Here is a 22,108-nt window from a genome sequence, read left to right on the forward strand (position 1 = left end):
ACCTAGCCCACGGGCTGCGGGTGCATAGGTGTGAACTTGCGTCGGGTTTCGTCGTGGACTTCTATGGATGCCTGAAGGAAAGTTGCTGACAGGCAGTCAGTGAAGAGTGTTCGGTGGATCCCAAGGCTGGGATCAAGAAGAGAGGATACCTGCAAGCAGAAGGGACAGAGTCAAGGTCACTAGCCAGTGACCACGTGGAACCAGGAAGGAACCAGGCGATGTCGTGAAGATTGCAGGTGAAAAGGTGAAGCTTGTCACTGCAGCCACGGGTACCAGGAGACGTCGAGGATGACCAGGACCAGGAGGCGAGCTGTCCCACGAAGGCTCTTGCTGTCGGCGGCGTCGAAGTTGAACTAGGACTCACCAAGCCTTGGCAAGCGGAACCCACGAAGAACGGAGGACTTACTTCTGGTACAGACCAGGAAGGTCTGGGGTGCTTCTCTTTTGCAAAGAAGCGAGAGCCAGTCTGGAGGAGCCAAACCAGCGGTGAAGATTTCAAGGTGTGTCGTCACAAAGGCCGCTAGCCAATGGGCAAGCAACCGGACAGACGCGGCAAGCAGGAAAATGCAGAAGGGCCCCACGCAGGACTCGTGAAGTGTGGGGGGCTGATCTTCGGTGCAGATGGTGCTTGGGGTTGGGGCTTCTCAATCCCCGGTGCACAACTTCAAGGGTGCCTCAGAAGCTGCGCTGGAAGATACTCGCCACTTTTCCCAGGTAGCCGGTCCCACGTCTCTCGTCGCCTCCACGGATCTCAGCTCGGCTGTGGATGTGGATCAGGGTCGGAGAAGTCTGGAAGTCAAGGCTCTGGTCGGGCTCTGCAGTCGGTCCCTCGTAGAACTTCAGCAAAGCAAAGGGTAGTCTCTTGATGGTGCCTATTTGCACAGGGTAGCCACTCCTTGGCCACAAGGGAGATTCTTCAGTCTTCTTCTTTCGTCGAATGTCGAAGGTCCAGAGTTTCTGTTCAAGTTGCAGGTTCAGGATAATCTAATCTCCTGGGGCCCAGCTACCACTCTTATACTAATCTGGGGGGCTGGGTTGCCTGCTAGGTCACGCCTTATGGGTGGGACCTGGGAGGGGGGTGGTTACACCCCCTTTCCCTTTGTCCAGTTTCGCGCCAGGACTGGGGCTGGTGTGCCCCAGCACCGGTTTGAACTGGACTATGCATGGGACACCTTGTGTGCCCCAGGCATGTCTCATTCCTTTCAGCCCTCCCTGCCCCAATACACTAAAGTCTGTCTGGGGAGGTGCTAGCACCTCCCCAAGCAGGAAACCTATTGTCCAAGCCTCCCTTGCCGGGATCACTCCCAGCAGCAGGAGGTCAGACTTGTGTCTGTGGCAGCAGCATCCATTTTGTGATGCTGAGGCTTTGGTGAGAGTTAAACAGCAAAGTAGGATTTTAACATGTCTCTCCCTCTAGAAGGGAGGAATAATATCCTCATCACCAGAAATGGTATGGGGGTATTATTCCAAAGTGTTAGACACCCTACATGACATGTTTTGATAAAGCCAAACCATAGTTACCATAACCGTTTAAGATTATAAGGCACTTTAAGAGTATATGGTAGGCTATATCATAGAACAGCTATAAGGACATGGTTCCGAAAGCTGCAGACAGGCTCAGCTCATGCTAGAGCACCATCTCACATGTTACCAAGCACTCTGCCTCCAGGATTGTTAAGGCCTGCCATAGGAGTGACTGATAGGTACACATGTGTCTATATATAAGGGTAGATATAGGTATACTATATCTAAGCAAGGGGTGATTACACGACCTTGCCCCAGCTGAGTGATCAGCCAGTTGTGTCTGATTGGAAAGCCAGACCAGGGGTGACATAATACATGCTGCAGCCCCTGGGAGGCCTAGGGTACACCTATGCCCTGGGTACCTAGGATACACTGTACAGGGTCCAATAAGGTGATCCTTACCAATTGTGTATGTACCTAGGGTACATGGAGTCCATTTTAAAGAGAGAGCAGACAGCCTGAGACCCTGAATGGCGGGATCTCAGGCCAACTAAATCGAAAAACCAGCTAGACACTAAGCAAAAAGTTGGGGGTAACCATAGTCAGATATCCACCTTCCTACATAGGCGATACTCTATGTATTTATGGGAGGGATACAGACAACTATAGACCAATGTATATTATGAGAACATTCATGAGGAGGCAGAGTTAATTGTTTATTTTTCATTGACAGATGCCCAGTGCAGTGTCTCTGCAACATCCTAAGGTGCTGAAGCCGATGAACAGTGATCAGTGCCGACGCAGTCGTGCCGTGATCACTCCTTCCACATCTAGTTCTAGTTAGCCTGTGTTTCATGTAACCACTCCTTCCTCTATACCATTAGCATCACCCCTGAATGCTTTATGGGAAATCCATCTAAATTTGCTACATTCATAAACCAGTGTCAACTGCATTTTATGTGCAAAGATTTGTGCTTTCCTACCATGTAGGCTATGATAGCCTTTATTTCGTCGCATCTGGGCGGCACTGCTACCACTTGGTCCATTCCTCTTGTGGTGCGCAATTACTGTACAGCTATGCAGACTTCAAAGAGGAACTACGTAGATTATTCAATAGACATTCTTTTATGCAATTGGTTGATACAGAACTTTTGAATTTGAGGCAAGGTACTAAGGATCTAATGACCTATATCTCCAAGTTCAATAGATTAGTGGCATAGGCAGTGTGGACTGAGGCAAAGCGTAGCGCCCTCTTTTTCAAAGGAATCAAAGATGAGCTAAAGGATTTATTGGCTCAGGTGGTGGATCCTACTGAATTATGCAATGCTCTTATTGACGCCGAGAAAAAGGACGTCTTGACCCTAAAATGATACTATATAAGGAAAGGAAAGTAGAGCCTAAAAGACCTTCTGAAGAACCAGAACCCATGCAAATTGGAAGTATCAGTGGCTCACTTAGTGAAGAAGAGAGACATTTGTGCAGAGATAAGAAATTATGCCTTTACTGCAGGAAACAAGGGCACTTTTTACGTGATTATCCAACAAAACCCAAGAGATGTAATGAGTCGGAAACTGCTAAGCTGGAGATCTATGGAGACAAGTACTTTGGGTAGATCAGGACTAATAGTCTCCCAACTTCTAGCCCAAACCGACTCCTTGTGCACTCACCATCATTTCTTTATTACAGGCCAACTCCAGTGGGGAGATCAGTCAATTGAAGTTCCAATAATGATTCTGGCACTACAGGGAATTTCATTGACATAAGGTGGGCTAAATAAATAGAGCTCACTGTAATATGCTAGGCTATGATGAATAAGGTTAACACCATTGACTGTAGAAGTATAAAATCTGGCCCCATTACCCATGCTACTGATGAGTTGTCTTCTTCTACAAGATCAACATAAAGAAACTGTACAGTCTGATCTTATACAATCACCTCAGTTCCAAGCTAATCTGGGAATTCCTTGGTCAAGACAATACAATCCAGATATAGACTGGACAAGTCATTCATTGGCTTTTCGTTCTACGTACTGTATGTTCCATTGCATTCCAGAACAGGTACCAAAGAAAGAACTTGTAGTAGTAACAGAATCCGGGTACTGTTCGTCTATTATCAACACCTGGCAGACGTGTTTGATAAGAAAAAGACTTCTACCCTTCCGCCAGATAGACCCTACAACTGTTGTACTGATTTAATTAGAGGAGCACAAATACCATGTAGTAGAATCTATGCTTTAACCAAAAAAGAAAACCTTTATCTCAGAGAATACTTGGATAGGATGCTCCGTATAAGGTTCATCAGACCTTCTTGCTCACCTGCTTCCTCTCCTCTCTTCTTTATTCAGAAACGAGAAGGTGGTCTCAGATGCTGCATTGACTATAGATCCCTCAATGACATCACAACAAAGAATTTGTACCTTTACCATTCATCCAATCCTTACTTGACCAGGTGAAACAGGCCAAGGTTTTTACCAAATTGGACTTGAGGGAAGCATCAGTGGCATCTCCTCCGCTAAGGCAGCGGAGCGTCGCCCCATTGCTCAAAAGGAAAAAGAAATGGGTTTTTTCCTATTGCAGTCAGTTGCTCTATTTCATTGGGGCGGGTGGGCGGGGCAGGGTGGGGCTGGCCATAGCATGGGGAGGAGTGGTGTGCACACTCTAAGTCCGCATGACTGTTTGGCTGGCCGTATTGGGCTGGCCAAACAGTCATGGACACTTTGCATGTCCCTCACCAGGACAGCCTGGTGGGAAACATATACAAGCTCCCTGTCCCTGTCTGAGCACCGAACCACCGCGCTCAGGCCAATCACAATGCTGCAATTGGCTTAGAGGAGCATAGGTGCTTTCTGCTGCTTCCTGCTGCCGGGACTGCAAACAGGAAGAAGGACGATGAAGAGGACAGAGGAGAGGCCACGGCCGGCCGTTCCAATGCAAGTGCTTTTTTTTTTCTTTTTTCATTCCGCCTGGCCGACCACCCTGTCTGTTAGCAGCCGCTACTGGGGAGCATTTCATTTGGTCCAGGAGTGCGATGAATGGAAAACTGCATTTTGCACTAAATTTGGTTTATATGAATATCTAGTAATGCCATTCGGCCTTTGTAATGACCCTGCCACCTTTATTTTTTTTTTAATAAATTAAGCATTGAGAGACATGCTGGATGTATGTGTTATAGCATATATTGACTACATTTTAGTGTAGTCCTTTTCTACAGCAGAGTGTATTAGACATGTGTGACGGGGCAGGGGACATTTCAGACATAGACACCCCTGCCAGTCACTACTGGGTACAAGACACTCCTAAACCCCCTTCTGTTACTACACAGGCATCCGAGGAGCAGCCCCGGATGGGCTCCGTACGATCCCCTCGATTGGAAGATAGAAGAAGGACGCCGTACCTTTAAGACGGAGTTCCCATGGGCGGAAGCCCCTCCCCTGGATGACGTCTCAGTCAGCGGGACTTCAAGTGAGAGTCAGACCCGGAAGACGACGGACGGCGTTTCCCAGGAGGACGAGAGCGAGCTGGAGCGGAGGAGAAAAGCGGAGCGAGAGCTGGAGCGGAGGAGAGCGGAGGAGAGAGAGCTGGAGTGGAGGAGGAAGGCGGATCGTGAGGACCGGACGGAAGGAGGAAGATCCCACCCCGACGAGACAGCTACGGGAGCGGAGAACTACAAGCCAGGAGGCCAACGTTTCCGCGAAGCGCCCTGCAACGTTCCCGGGGGAGGAGCGTGGCTGGAGCAGGTACGGGGGAAAGTTGCGGGTTGGGTGGGGAAGGGGAAATTCCACTAGACAGTGACACCACAAACCCTGAGAGCCCCGCATTTAGACGACACTCCCTTGTTAAAGCACCTACTCCTCCCCTGATCACCTAGGCACGAATCGAACGTCCCAACCACGGTGTCCCTCACTCCTGGCCCTTCCTCCAACGCTGCACGGCATCCCACTAATACCTGCTTTCCTTTGTCTTTTGGGGCATACCCGACGGAGAGACCGGGTCGGACCACCGATTCCAGAGACCGCCGATAAAAAAAGGGCAGTGCGCTGAAGTGGCCGTCCAGACGAAGCGAAACTGACAACCGTCACCATTCACCCTGTGGGAGCTGAATACTGTATATACTGTTGTGAAATAAAACCCTTCAAAGATTCCTGAGCCTGGCCCTGCGTCTCTGTCACCCCGGACCCACTACACTGGTGGTATCAGAAGTGGGATTCCACCACCTCCTCCATCTGTATGGAAAAGATGGACGTCCTCATCCAACATCTCGTTCAGGGACAGGAGAAATTGGAATGGGCTGTTCTGCGACAGATGACGTCAGCGCAGGCAGACCGGGACCTGTTTCAAAATACCATAACTGCGCAGTTGGAAAGTATTCAGAAGACCAGCGCAGTCCCTCCCCTTCCAGTGCCCATAGACCGCTGCCCCCTTTCCATCCCTAATCCATTAGAGATATCATTACAGAAGTATCTCCCTGGGGAAGACCCCGATGTCTTTCTAATGAATTTCGAAAGAGCCGCCAGAGCCTTGGGGTGGCCAGAAGAAAAGTGGCCTTACTTTTTGGCTCCCCTGCTGACCGGGGAAGCTCAGTTTGCCTATCAGGTGGCCAACCCCTCGGGAACGGTTCCGTATCCTACCATTAAGGCGATCATCCTTGACCACTTAGGGCTTGATGGAGAGGCATATCGCATCCGCTTCCGGAAGGAACAGGGGACGCCGGGTGAGAACCCCAAAACCTTGTTCGTCAGGCTCAAGATGGCTGCCGACAAGTGGCTGAAGCCGTCGACCAGCACGAAAGAGGAGGTGATGACTAAAATATATCTAGAGCAGTTTATGGAGGCTTTGCCGTATGCCAGTCAGAGGTGGCTGAGACAACATTCGGGATTAACCCTTGAAGAGGCCATAGAAATGGCCGCCAACTATGCGAGAGCCCAGCCAAAGTCCATAGGATGGGAGGGAGAAAAGACTCAAAAGGGATTAAGTCTCGGAAAAGGGGACAAGAAACAGAGGATTGTGGCCGAATCATCCAGACCCCGCCCTGTACGGGTGGAGGGTCCTCCAGTCCGAGGGCCTCAGTGCTTCGAATGTGGGGAATGGGGCCACATAGCTAGACTCTGTCCTAGGAAGCGACCAACCGAGGAGCCGATGGAGGTCGGATACCTGCCGTGATCCATACTGTACTCAGCAGAGATGGGGAGCTCCTTCTATGTGAGTCTTAGGTTGAATGGGAGGACAGTAAGAGCGCTGCTAGATTCTGGCTGCCGACAGTCGGTGGTACAGGACCATCTCGTACGCCCTAACCAGTATATACCCGGCGCAGTGGTCCACATCCGTTGCGTACATGGGGACGTGAGACTGTACCCTCTTGCCCAGGTAACAATACATCCCATTGACAAAGAGCCCTGTACGGTAAAGGTGGGGGTGGTGAAGTCCCTACCCGAGGAGATGCTGCTAGGGGTGGATAATCCGGGGTTCATGTCATTGTTCTCAGGGTCTATGGTCATGGCCCCTTTGGGAGGTAGGGTCGCCAGATCTGCTCTCATGTCTCCGGAACCATGGGTCTTAGATCGCAGTTTTCGCTTCGCTCAGGCTAACGATACAACCCTATTTAATGCCTGGGAGTGCGCCCATGTGTCCCAAGCACAGGGGGTTAAGAAGTTCCCCCGGTTTTTAATAAAAAACGATCTATTGTACCGGGAGGGGGCAGAGGGAGGGACTCCCCAGCTATTAGTCCCCGTGTCTTTCCGAGAACAGGTCCTTTTCTTTGCTCACGCACACCTTACCGCAGGCCATAGCGAAAAGGAGAAAACAACAGAGACCATAACACGGTTCTTCTACTGGCCTGGGATATATAAAGACGTACACAACTACTGCATGAAATGTGAGATATGCCAGAGGAAAAACGTACACCGCCCCCCTGCAGCCCCGTTACGACCTCTACCCACAATTGGAACCCCCTTTGAGAGAGTGGGAATGGATCTGATCGGACCCCTGCCAAAATCATCAAAAGGGCACTTATACGCCCTCGTGGTTGTTGATTATGCCACAAGATTCAGCGAGGCTTTTCCTTTACGTACCCCTACAACAGTTCATATCGCGGAGAGAATTGTGGAGTTGTTCTCCAGAGTAGGATTTCCTAAAGAGATCCTAACAGATCAAGGTACACCCTTCACCTCCAAACTCATGAAAGAAGTCTGCAAAACCCTGGACATACATCACTTAAGGACCTCGGTGTATCACCCGCAAACAGACGGTCTCGTCGAGAGGTATAATCAGAGTCTAAAGAGAACACTAAAGAAAATGCTCACGGCTGAGGGTCAGGAATGGGACCGTCTGTTACCTTTAGCCCTGTATGTCTTGAGGGCACAAAAACAGAGCAGTTTAGGCTGTTCAGCCTTTGAATTGTTATACGGACGACAACCCAGATCCTTGTTAGAGATACCCAAAGACGTATGGGAGTCCGAAGAAGACCAAGAACAGAGATCCCTCCTCGACTACACCCAACAACTCAGATCCAAGCTGGGGAAGTTACGGTCCCTAGCCTGCTCCAATTTGGAACATCAGCAGGCGAAGCAAAAGCGGTATTACGATCAGGGAACGAAACTCCGTAGATTGCAGAAAGGGGACTGGGCCCTACTTCTCCTGCCCTCGATCGCCAACAAAACCAAAAACGAGTGGGTGGGTCCCTACGAAGTCCTGGAGACGATCGGAGATACGACCTATATGTTACGGGTGTCCCCCACCAAAACCAAAACCCAAACCTATCACATAAATATGATGAAGAAGTGAATAGGACCGCCGCCGAAAAACACACAGTTCCTTATACCCACGGTTCACAGCACAACCTCCAGGATAGAAGAACTCGTTGTGAACGAAGACATCTCCTCGCAACAGAAGAGGGAACTCATGGCGATGCTACAACCGTTTGAAGACATATTTTCGGATCTACCGGGGAGAACTACATTGGTGGAACATATGATTGAGACCCACCCAGGGAAAAAAGTGAAACAACGACCATACAGAATACCTGCGGGCCGAAGGGAAGCCATAAGGCGGGAGGTTCACGACATGCTGCAGCTAGGTGTCATCCAGCCGTCCAGGAGCGAGTGGGCGTCGCCTATTGTGAGGGTACCCAAACCAGACGGGTCACGACGTTTTTGTATGGACTTCCGTGCACTGAACGCCATCTCCACGTTTGATGCTTATCCCATCCCGCGGGTGGACGAACTGATCGAGAAACTAGGAGACGCTGTGTTCATCACCACGCTTGACCTCACGAAGGGGTACTGGCAGGTGCCCCTTAGAGAAAGCGACAGGAAGAAGACGGCGTTTATCACCGAGGAGGGACTGTACGAATTCACCGTCCTTCCCTTCGGGCTACATGGGGCACCTGCCACCTTTCAACGCCTGATGAATGCCATCCTGAAGCCCTACGTGTCTTTCTGTTCGGCGTATCTTGACAATATCGTCATATACAGTAAAACCTGGGGAGAACACTTACAACACGTGCAGACTATCCTGTCTGCCTTAAAGAAGGCGGGCTTGCATGTTAACGCAAAGAAATCTCGGGTGGCATTCCACCGCGTAAACTATCTGGGCTTTGTATTAGGGGACGGGACAATAACTCTCCAAACAGAGAAAGTGAGGGCCATTGAGGGTACCCCCTTTCCACGTTCAAAAAGAGAACTACGGGCATTCTTGGGACTCATAGGGTATTATAGACGGTTCATACCCAGGTTTTCCGAAATAGCAGCCCCTCTTACCAACCTTCTCCAGAAACTTGCAAAACCCCGAGACCTTCTACACCCATCCCCTGATGCGGTACAGGCCTTTTCGGCCTTAAAAACAGCCATAACAACACAACCAGTATTAGCATCCCCCGACTTTTCCAAAACCTTCATCCTTGCCACCGATGCCTCCGAGATAGGTCTAGGGGCAGTTCTGTCACAGGAAGGGGAGGACTGGTTAGAACATCCGGTGCTCTTTGTTAGCCGCAAGCTCTTTCCTAGGGAAACGAAATTTCCCATGGTGGAAAGAGAGTGTCTGGCCATCAAATGGGCCATCGACAAGCTGCAATACTATCTGGAGGGGAAACCATTCCTGTTATATACTGACCATGCCCCTCTGCGGTGGATGTACCAGAACAGAAGCCTAAATCCCAGGATACTTTGCTGGTTCTTGTCCTTGCAGCCCTATGCATTCACTGTGAGACATAGAAAAGGAAAGGACAATGGCAATGCGGACTTCTTGTCAAGGGTCTTTCCTCTCCCCGAACAGGAGACGCAAGGGGGGGAGGTGTGTGACGGGGCAGGGGACATTTCAGACATAGACACCCCTGCCAGTCACTACTGGGTACAAGACTCTCCTAAACCCCCTTCTGTTACTACACAGGCATCCGAGGAGCAGCCCCGGCTGGACGAATGGGCTCCGTACGATCCCCTCGATTGGAAGATAGAAGAAGGACGCCGTACCTTTAAGACGGAGTTCCCATGGGCGGAAGCCCCTCCCCTGGATGACGTCTCAGTCAGCGGGACTTCAAGTGAGAGTCAGACCCGGAAGACGACGGACGGCGTTTCCCAGGAGGTCGAGAGCGAGCTAGAGCGGAGGAGAAAAGCGGAGCGAGAGCTGGAGCGGAGGAGAGCGGAGGAGAGAGAGCTGGAGTGGAGGAGGAAGGCGGATCGTGAGGACCGGACGGAAGGAGGAAGATCCCACCCCGACGAGACAGCTACGGGAGCGGAGAACTACAAGCCAGGAGGCCAGCGTTTCCGCGAAGCGCCCTGCCACGTTCCCGGGGGAGGAGCGTGGCTGGAGCAGGTACGGGGGAAAGTTGCGGGTTGGGTCGGGAAGGGGAAATTCCACTAGACAGTGACACCACAAACCCTGAGAGCCCCGCATTTAGACGACACTCCCTTGTTAAAGCACCTACTCCTCCCCTGATCACCTAGGTACGAATCGAACGTCCCAACCACGGTGTCCCTCACTCCCGGCCCTTCCTCCAACGCTGCACGGCATCCCACTAATACCTGCTTTCCTTTGTCTTTTGGGGCATACCCGACGGAGAGACCGGGTCGGACCACCGATTCCAGAGACTGCCGATAAAAAAAGGGCAGTGCGCTGAAGTGGCCGTCCAGACGAAGCGAAACTGACAACCGTCACCATTCACCCTGTGGGAGCTGAATACTGTATATACTGCTGTGAAATAAAACCCTTCAAAGATTCCTGAGCCTGGCCCTGCGTCTCTGTCACCCCGGACCCACTACAACATGTGAGGGCTATTCTGTAAAGACAATCAACAGAAGTTACCTTTTTAGAATTTGTGCTATCCCCGGATGGGGTAAGCATGGAACCTCAAAAATAATCACAAAAACACGCTGGTAGTCTCCTCATTCTGTGAAAGAAGTACAGAGCTTCCCTTGGATTTGCCAATTTTTATAGCCCTGGGCGGTGAACTCATCTCCGTTCATGGATTGCGTGTAGTTTTCTGTACTTCACGCTCCGCGGAGCTCGCAGTGCTCCCGAAGTGCAGAAAACTTTGCTCCATGTAGTGCAGCAGAGATTTTCCTCGCTCATGCTCGCGAACGGTAAGTTGGTGAGCGTGAGCTGCGACTTGGGTAGAATTTCTACCCGAGCGGCAGGAAGATAAGCGTGAACGGCACTCTGCTGAGTTTTTTTGTCACTTCGTGGAGTTCCGTGTAGCAAAACTCCAAGAACTATGCCCAGGCCTGAATTTTTATATGCGCTTCATAGATAACTTTGCAGCCTTGGCATCTCCTATCACTAAACTGTTAAAAAAGGGGGTTGCCTTCTGTTGGACTTCTGCTGCTGAAGAAGCTTTTTCAAAATTGAAAGATGCATTTGTTACTGCCCCCATATTAAAGCATCCTGACCCATCTCATTCCCTCATAGTTGAGGCCGACGCATCTCAGGGAGCCATTTTGGGAATTATGTCCCCAAAAGATAGGGAAACCAAATATTTACATCCTGTTCTCTTCTATTCCCATAAATTGAATACTACAGAACAAAACTACGCGGTGGTACATAGAGAGCTTCTGGCCATAAAACGTGTCTTTGAAGAATGGTGTCAATTTCTGATGGGTGCATTACACACGGGTATCGTCCTTACCGATCACAGGAATTTACCATTTTTTAAGCAGCCATGGCTCTGTCCATGAGACAATTGCACTGGACCCAGTATTTCATTGATTTTGATTTTGTGATACAATTCCAAGTAGGCAAAAAACATGGAAAAACAGATGCCTTTTCTCACTTTGGCTTATGAAGAGATGGACATGATTGCTGATCATCCTCCTATAATAGCAAGAGAATGCATTTTGGGGGCTTTATGTTCTGAAGAGACTTTTATCCATGAGGTTTTGCAGGCACAAAAATGTAAGGACAGAAGATCTAGAACAGAAACATAATGGTGTGAGAATAAAAAACCTTCTTTATATCCAGGGAGGATTATTCATTCCTACAACACCTTTACAAAATCAAGCTTTAGAATGGTGCCACACACACATGCTATCTGGGCATCCTGGGTATAAAACATCCTTAGAAATCCTTAAAAGTACCTTTTGGTGGCCACTATGGCTGGGAATACAAAACAGTACATTCAGAGATGCCTTATATGTGCTCATTTTAAAGCTCTCCAAGCTCCAGTTAGTCTATTTATACCAATGCGTACATCCCCTGGCCCGTGGCATTCCATTTCCATGTACGTTATTGTGAAACTACCATAAACCATCCACGGTTATACTGTAATTCTGGTCATGATAGACAGGTTAACTAAGATGTCTCACTTCATTTCTTTTAAAGCACTGCCTATATCTAAGGAGTTAGCCGCTGTATTTTTACAACATATAGTGCGATTGCACAGACTCACTTCTGTGATTGTATCAGAATGGGGTCCCCAATTTGTATCTACATTTTGGAAGGGGGTGGGTTCCTTGTTACAGATTGATGTTCCTTGTTCATCAGACCATCACCCTTAGACAGATAGTCAGATAGAGAGGGTGAACCAGTGTTTGGAGCAGTACTTAATATGGTAAACAAGGAGAGGGGCTCATAAAGTCCAAAGGGACAGAACACCAAAATCAACAATGTAGTTGTGAGGATTCTCTTTGAACTAATATTCTTCATGTGACGCAAAACACCGACTGTCATAGCACTCAATCAGCACTGTCACACTTGGAACAACTCCATTCAGAATATAGCAGTCCTTATATTAAAAAAAAGATTTATTAATATATCAAAGAATCACAATGTTAAATCATCACATAAAAATACAGAATAAAAACATTTCAAAGGGTAACAAAGTACCCTACGGAGAATAAAAAACACATTGAAAATACATGATTTCTACAATAGACATCTCATAATTGAAAAACAATACCACATGGAAGGAGCATGTATAGGGCAGTCAAAATATGCCTTTGCAAAGTTAATTTGAAGCGAATGTAAACAAGGCAAAGAACAATTAATTTTGATCTCTATGCTTCTTGTCCTAATTCAAATTTAACACAACTTTCTGCGTCGTCGATACACTGATTGATCTGAATAAGGAAGGAATATCTTTGTGCAAAGGGGGATCCGAGTTAGCACCCAAAGTACACCCGCAGCGGCGGCTGGTTGCAGGGTGCTGTTTTGCGTCGGATGCCCTGTTGATTTCAATGGGGATTCTCTGGTTGCAACCAAGACTGCAGGCTCGGGGGACGAAGATCTGCTGGATGTGACCACCAGTTGGAGAGGTAAGTTGGGATGCTTGGGGATGCTGGGACACCGCCGGTTGAGCCACCCAAGGCCGTGGGGCGTTGGGCGCAGGGGTGTCTTTCGGCATCTGGTTTTTCTTACCACCTCCGGTCACGTTCGGGGGGATCCTCCAGAAAGGGGCTGCAGGCTTCACTTGGAGATTCGAGGCAGGTCCGAGATCACCAGATCTCAGGTTAGGATCGCCGGGGAAACGTCCTCGTGGTGTTGGGCCAATCGAACTCGGGCCATGGGCATTGGGTGCAGAGTGGTGCAGACCCGCGGTTTTGGCTGGGGCCAGAGTCTGTTGGTGAGCAAATCCGGTACTCACTGGAGACAAAGACTTGGGGTTGGAAGGCAGGGTAGGTCCTTTGGGTTCTTGAGGCTGCTGGCTGCAGGACACACAGGGATTTCACTGGAGCAGGTTTGAAGTGCGGACAGGCCTGTAGGGCTGGGGCCAAGTCAGTGGGTATCCTCCTCTTCTTAGTTTCAGCACAGAGTCTTCGGTCCTTCTTCTTCTCTTCTTATGGAAGGTTCTTGTCTGAGGAGGCAAGGTTCGGGGTGCCCCTAAATACTAGATTGAAGGGCGTTACAGGTAAGTAGAGGTAGGGACCAATGGGTCCCTTCCTTGGGGTGGGTACACTCCCTAATATGCCACCCTCCAGTGGGAGGGGGGCATATGCCTCACTCTGGTTTGACTGGGTCCCCCATCTTTAAGATGGTGGAGACTGAGAGTTGTGCTTCACCGTGCCTCATCCACCTGAGGGGTGGTGTTGGCAAAGGTGGGTAGACCTTGCTTCCTCACTTGGTTTTCCTGCCGATTCTCCCACCCAAAGTGGGGGTCAGAACCGATGGGGGCCAGTTGCTGGAAGCGGCAAAGGCCTAGGGTAGTTCACAAAGGCGGCAAGCCTTTGAAGCTTCCCCTTCGTGGACCTTGCCCATCCTGGGGGATGAGGCTTGGCACCTCATCCCAGGATATGCATTGTTTCAGACCCCCCAAGAGCAGCAGGTTCTCCACCCAGGGGTCCAGAACCATGTCTGGTGGTGGCAGCTGGCGAGCAGCCACTCAACCTGGACACTAGTGTTAGGTCGTTTTCAGGGGGCATCTCTAAGATGCCCTCTGAGTGCATTTTTCATTAAATCCCACACTGGTATCAGTGTGGGTTTAACGTGCTGAGAATTTTGATAAAGAACGTCCCAGTTGTCAGTAAAGCCATTATGGTGTTTTGGAGTTCGTAATGACAAACTCCTGACACCATATACTCTTAATGGCATTACTGCACTTACAATGTCTAAGATTTGGCTAAGACACTGTAGGGGCTCAGGGCTCATGCACCGGTATCCTCAACACTGGTATAGGTCACCCAGCTAGAGGGGTGGCTGACCAATGCCAGGGCAGTGGGTTGTAGGCATGGCACACATGGATGTGTGCTATGTCGACTCTTCAATTTTTTCTGCACCAAAACAAGCAGCCTGTAAGGCCAGTGTGTGTTTGTAAAGGTACAGGGCCTCTAAGCCTTTAGAGGTCTTCCTTGGCCACAGTCCCCTTGGTATCTATGGTATCATTTACAAGGGGCTGACATGTGGCCAGAGAGTGGCAATTGGGTTTTATTTAAATGCAGTTTTAGTGACAGAACAGAGGCCCTGGGTACCTGTTTGGCAGGAACCCAGGGCACACTCAGTTAACGTACATCAGCAGTTTAGCAAAAAGTGGGGGCAACCATGAAAAAGAGGGCACTTTCTTACAGGTGTTGTCCCATCCTATGGCCTCACAGCTATGATGTAGTGCCCCAAGGCCCATGAGATGTGGTCCCACTACCTGGGTTGCACATCCATGGTCCGATGGTGCAAGACCCAGGAAAGGAGAGCTCCATTTCCTGGGCTTCACAGCCATGGTCCCCAGCTATCGCTGCAAGAGCCAAGTATGGTGGCAAATTTCCCATCATCACTTCACATGACAATTTATGCCTCTGGAGAAGCATGGCATGTGTGGAGACACATTTGAAAATGAACTCTGGTATTCAAACACAATGAAATAGTTTTAAGCTTTGAAACATCAGTGGTAAATATCAGTATTTACCATACATACTGTCCAGTAAGTACCCACTGCCACAGGGCCTGGTCCAACTGGTACGTTTTAACCATGGAAGTGGGATATTTAACATCTAATCTCAGTTTTATGATGGAAATATTCATGATGCTCTAAAGCTGAGCAGGGCTGATAACAGAGTGGCGATTCCCTGGGAAGGGCAGCACCTTCCTCTTGCCATCACAATAATTGACACCCACTTGTGGTCTAGTGGACTAGTTAGAGATATGGAACCAGGAGACACGTTTTTGTAATAAAATATTTTACTATATTGTCATTTTTAGGTCTCGACTGACCCAGCGCATGCGCTGGTCTGGCGAGACTTATTGAGAGGGCTCCAAAAAGTGCTACCAGGCCAGCCTAGAGCTACAGTGCATGTGCGCGGGTGCACGCGCTGCTTTTACCGCGATTACTTTCACTTTCGCGGCCGCTTTGATGTTTGATCGCGATCACTTTCACTTTCGCGGCCCCACGGCCACTTGGCATAGCCAATAGGACTCGCTTTTGGGACCTTATAAGTATTTAGTTAAGCAACTGTTGCATGGCTAAGCACTTATAAGGTCCCAAATGCGAGACCTATTGGCTATGCCAATGCTTGTTGCACTTGTTAACACTGCCTGGGCATTGGTTGTACTCAATTAGTACCAGTATGACATCCAAATATAGAAATAAGCAAAAGAAATGTAGCCAGTCTAGCTTTGCAAAGGATCTTCGGCTACATGGCAACATATGTTATGTTATCAGGAACTTTTTAACCATATGAGCTAGAAACAAAAATTGTTTTTTTTTAAACCTGCAGATTATGCAGAAGATTATGGTTTCCGTGGCAAATGTGGGAAATCTATAACTATGGGAAAAATGCACTCGCCGCACAATCGGTATAATTCCAGTGGCCCTAATGCCCAAATGGGAGGCCAGGATTAATCCTGCTAGTTACCGACATTTTTAAAAATGCACTGAATATTTCCTGAGAGAAGGGAGGTGCCCAGTCATATGTAGTAGTCACCTAAATGCAGTACAGAGTAAATATATAGCCTTTGTACCAAGTAGCAGTGTATTGCAGTCCTGGATCTACTAATCTAACAAATAGTTTGATCCTGGGCAAATAATACTCTTCCTATGCCTCGTCCACTGATCTGACAATACAGCAGCGCTTTGAAACAGGATTAATGTGAGAAATAGACACCAAAGGCATATTACCTGGCTCTGGCTCAGCCCGAGGCCCAGTTTGAACCAGAAGTCCAGAAAGAACCGAGCGTTCATGTGGCTTCTGCCTGCCACCCTGCCTGCCACCCTCCGTCTAACGAGGATGTGGCATTACATCTATAGCTGCCAACTTAGTAACTGGGGAATCAGGTTCCAGTCTTGGAGTCACTTCAAGATTTTAGGATTGTGGACAACTCATTTAATCTCCCTGTGCCTTAAAAAAGAATGTGTCTTTGTGTAATGTAACTGGTTTTCATGTATGACGCTCCAACACCTTCGGGTCAAATTTGCGCTATACAAAACTGCAAAAATGTGCTCAGTGCTCATTCAAGGCTGTTTGCACCTAAGGTTGCCACCTGGCTGGTTTTCTGTTCCTTTCTATTCTGTTTCATATCCCGGCCGGTAAAAAATAAGCAAATCACCTAAAGCATTTATTTTTTGCCATTATCACTACATGTACAGAACTGGAAATATTAACCGAAAACACTTTTAAACGTGTTCTAGAGCTGCGTTCGCTCCCTGAATATTAATCAAGGTAAACAAAGAAGAGAAACGTCTTGTTAGAAAGGAATGCATACGATTTTCTTTAAAGTGCTATTTAAGTATTGTGTCCCGGCCTTTGCAGACTCCTAAAAAGGCAACAAATGGCCTGGATTTTTCTCTTGGAAAGGTGCCAACCCTTTTTGCATCTAAATAGTTGAAGGTGATCCTGCATGGCACAGGACCCCTGGGACCCCTCCTGTGCAGTATTCTCCCTCCAAGACACTGACTAGCATTTCTTTCACAGCTCCTCAAGGGCTGAAAGAGTGAGAGTTGATTGTCCTTCTAAAGGGCCTCCCCCTATTCCTGGCAACGCTACATACAGATGCCTACGATGCCCAGGAGAGAAGTGCCCCTCCCTTGCGCCTCACAGTGCTGGAGCATAGGTGCCAGGCCCAGGTCAGGGGGGACAATGGCGCAAAGCCCCATGTTGGTGGCCTGAGCGCGGGGCCCTGGCAGCTGCCCATGCCTAGCGCCAGCCCTGAGTCACATCCAAAGACAGATCACACTGGCATGCCCTTCCCTTAAATGGCGCTCATTGCATCAGCCCGGCCATCAAAGCTGTGCCCCTCTCCCCCATCTCCAGTGCATTAAATGGGATCTAAAAGGGGCTGGTCACAACCTTTAAATAGTGCTTCAGACAATGTAATGTTTAACCATTTGGTGTTGCGGATTGAGTTTTAAGAGCAATACCGTGTAAGTGAGGCAATTCAAATTGCGTTTTCTGGCCCTCTCCTTAGGAAGTGAAATACAACCCCTTGCGACCGACATGGACCTTAGCGACATGGAGGCTTAGTATTCATGCTACATCAGCCCCACCATTGTGTGCTATTCTTCCTGTCAAGTAAAAGGGGTTGGAAAAAGGAAGGGGCGCCTGAGCCCACCCAGCTGCATATTTACCTTTCCACTCACAGCACCTACGCGTACCATCTTTGCTTGCTCAGCGCTTTGGCTGCTCTCTGTCTTTCCGAGACCATAATTGTTATGTTATTCACCCCTTACTACATGCATTCACACCTATCCATGATTTTTGTTAGGACGAGCCAGCAGGCAGCGCGCATGCGCTGTCGCTATGGCGACGATCAATTGTATTTAACAGAAAAACGCACCTGGGGCTTTTAGCCCACCCACACTCACAATTGGTTAAGAGCACAATCACTCTCCTTTGTTTCGTTCTAATTCGGCATAAGTGGCGATGCGCCACTTCCTGTGGCTTGTATATAGAGCACCGCTCAACAACCAATAAATTAAACTTAATTAGTGTCCCTCCTCTGCAAGCACTGTGATTTGGGTACTATTTCTACTTTCTTTGGCACGTATTGTGACGTGCACGAAGCCTGCAGTCTGTCAGGAGGGCAGACTTCAGGCTTCGTGTTAAGCTTTCGCACAATAACTCACGATCCACCACTTCTTTATTAGCAAAAAAGGCCACTTTATTAAGACAGGTGCCAAATTATCATTTTCTCAAAACACCATTTTTCATTATCTGATAATCAAATCCCCAAATTTTCTTTGACATCTATAAAACACCCAACCCCCAAGGTAGACCCCAAGCAAAAACAACTAAATGACTCCTGTTGATAAATCCCCCTCATTCTCATTTCCCGTCCCCCTGACTGCGTCCCCCCCTCCCCCGTTGGAGGATGGGTAATCCCGCTCCAGTCTGCCCACCCCCCCATCAAAAACCCACCAACCAGGAAAACCTACAAGAGTTTTCCTGCCCCACCCAACCGAAAATTGTTAGCATCTTGCAGATGCACACCAGATGCTCTCCTTCCAAATTTGAGCAATCGTGTCCCTCAACTCCAGCAAATAAAAAGCATGTCCCATGGTAGACAAATGTACCCCATCATCCCTGAAAAGGTGCCCTTCGGTGCCCCGTATATGAGAATGAGAGAGAACCTGTATTACCAGTCCCTCACAAAACAATCTCATGGCTCTATTAAGCTTCCGGCGCGCTTTCTCTACAGCTGCGTGGCTTCGTGCTCCTTTCCAGTGCATCCTCGTTATGAACTCAGTCCAAACCACCTTGGTGCCTGTCCAATTAGACTTGATGTTTGTTAAATCCTGCTTCATCAATTTTATTAGTGTCAGTCCGGACAAGGCCACAAGATCATTCTCCCCCAAATGAAGAATCAACAAGTCTGGCGGGCCCTTGTTAGAACACATCATGGCCAGCAAAGCAATTAACTCCCCCCAACGCATTCCCCCTTTACCCTTCCAAACCACTTCATGTCTAGCACTTTGGAGTCCAAGCGATCTCCCACAAATCTGTTGCTCAGCATAAACAGCGGCCCACTTTACGAAGGAGTGTCCTATTATCCAAGTCGACCTTTTCACATTTACCAGCCCCGAAGTCTTACCTAGGCAGAAAAACAAACGTTAACAAAAGGAAACACAACAGCCTAAAGAACTTATTTCCTAACATATTTCTCGCAACATTTGGATTTCCATCTCCCAATCCGTCGTATGTCCGCCCATGCCCATCCCAACCTAGCTGCCTCTGATGCAGCCCCAATACGAAACAAATGTGTTCCAAACAGTAAAGGGTTCTCCCCCACCAGGGCGAGCACTTTCCTCATTACTGCCAACAATTGTGCAACTGAAATCTGCCTCCCTGAGGCATGACAAAATATGGCCCCAGGAGAAAAGAAACTAGACGCCTTGAAACCCTCCCATTCCCTCACTGGGCAGCATTGGCCACCCCCACACCTATTTAGGAAAACCCATTTACCCCTGCCCAACTGATCCGTTTTAGAAACTCGCAACCAAATCCGCAACCTGAGCTCTTCCAGAAAAACCTCCTCGCTGTGAATCCCCACCCTATGCCGCAAACCCAGCAGCTCGGATGCCCGAAATGCCCCCAAAAATAACCATACAAAACATAGCCTAAACAGGCCGCATTCAACCTCATTATAACAGCAAAGGGGCAGCTGGCCAAGCATTCTTTGTAACAAATCAAACGTCACCGGCCGGCGTAACTGCTTGTTCCCAGCCTTTAATCTACTTAAACCTTTGAGAACTCTTCTCACAAGTACCCCCCCACTGGGTCCCTCCCCCACCTCAATTGCCCGTAAAAAGAAATCCCAGCCAATTTACCGGAAATGGTATTGTGGGAAAAACCTTTATCTATCAGGTGTAAAAGAAAACCCCAAACTAACTGTTCATCATCCATCCTTCCCCTGTCAGCACACCTGTTACCATAACAGAGGAATTCGCTCCATGCTTGCCGATAGCTCCATCTCGTAGAGTCCGCTACCGAGTGCTCTACCAAGTCGACAATTCTTAGTCCCCCCACTCCCAGACACACAGTGGGACCTGAGTCTTCTGAAGTGCGGCCCCAGGAGCCAGCCTGCGAAATTTCTCCCACTGCAAACGAGACAGAGAGTCCGCTATACAATTGTTGACACCTGCAATATGACGTGCCTTGAAAACAATGTTAAGCTGTAAACATTTTAACATGAAAGCACGCAGCAAACGTAAAACTCTCAAATCCCTGGCCTTCTGGTGATGGATCAGCTCTACCACTGCTAGATTGTCAACATTAAACAACACTGAACGATTCTGAAACTCCTCACCCCATACATACAATGCCACAAGTAGAGGAAAGAATTCCAAAAAGGCGATACTGCGCCCTTGCCTTAACCAACTCTCTGGCCAACTCTCGGCACACCAACACCCTTCCCAAAAAACTCCAAATCCTTTTGCTCCAGCCGCATCCGAGTAAACTTGAACTTGCCAGACCATGTCTTTGTCCGCAAAAAACAAAGACACTCCGTTGAAGTCCTCCAAGAAAAGCAGCCAAACCCTCAAATCCGCCCTAGTGGCTGCCGACATACGTACCCTGTGGTGTGGAAGAAAAACCCCAGACATGGCCAACCCCAACCGCCTGCAGAAAGTTCTCCCAGCCCGCACCACCCTACATGCGAAATTGAGGTATCCCAACAACTTCTGCACTTTCCTGAGCTCCATGCGCTCTTCGATCACTGATGACAAAAATAAAGAAATCTCCTGCACCTTAGCCTCCGGTAGCCGTGCCACCATGTTCACTATGTCAATTTCGATACCCAAGAAAACCATGGTAGTGCTGGGACCCTCCGTTTTATCCTGGGCCAACGGCACACCGAGCTCCTGCGCCATGCTCTGAAAAGCAAAGAAAGCCGCATGACACTGCCCCGAGTTCTGAGCTCCAATGAACAAAAAGTCGTCCAAATAATGGCATACCAGGGGATGACCAGTGATGTGAATAAAATGCCACTGTAGAAAAGTGCTAAAGGTTTCAAATAATGCAGACGAGATAGAACACCCCATGGGCAGCATCTTATCTACATAAAACTCCCCCTGAAAATGCATGCCTAAAAGCTCAAAATCACAAGGATGTATGGGGAGTAAACGAAAAGCAGACTGTATGTCACTTTTAGCCAATTGCGCGTTCTGCCCTGCAGATCTTACCAAACCCAGGGAGTCATCTACTGAAGCATAAGACACGCAAGAGTCCGCAGGCGATATGAAATCGTTAATGGAGGCACCCTCCGGCCACGACAGATGGTGTATCAGGCGGAACTCCCCAGCTTTCTTTTTGGGCACCACCCCCAGTGGAGAGACAATCAGATTGCGCAAAGGACATTGACCGAAAGGACCAGCCACCCTCCCCGCTTCTACCTCGGACTGCAACTTCTGTTGGACCACCTGTGGGAATTCTTTAGCAGATTTCAGGTTATCCGACCACCTACCCTGCCGTGGGCCCTGGTAGCCTATCCGGAAACCCTCCTTGAAACCCCACCATAATCTGTTAGCGGCTGCAGAGTCCGGGTACCCCTTCAACCATTGTCCCAAAACCTCCAGCCTAATTGGGGTAGGAGCCTTTTGATACAAACTGGAAAGCCTGTCCTCTACCCCGCTGTCCCCTTCCCTGCTCCACAAACCATTGTCCACCAAAACATTGTGTGAGGGGATGCCTGCCACCACATTGCGAGCACTCATGTTTGTACCTGCAAAACTGCCGGCTGCAGAAACCCCTGTTGTAATTCCAACAGGCCCCAAACATGACTGTCTGACCCCTGCCACCCAAACC

This window comes from Triturus cristatus, chromosome 7 (genome assembly GCF_964204655.1).
Source record: "Triturus cristatus chromosome 7, aTriCri1.1, whole genome shotgun sequence".
Classification (NCBI taxonomy): domain Eukaryota; kingdom Metazoa; phylum Chordata; class Amphibia; order Caudata; family Salamandridae; genus Triturus; species Triturus cristatus.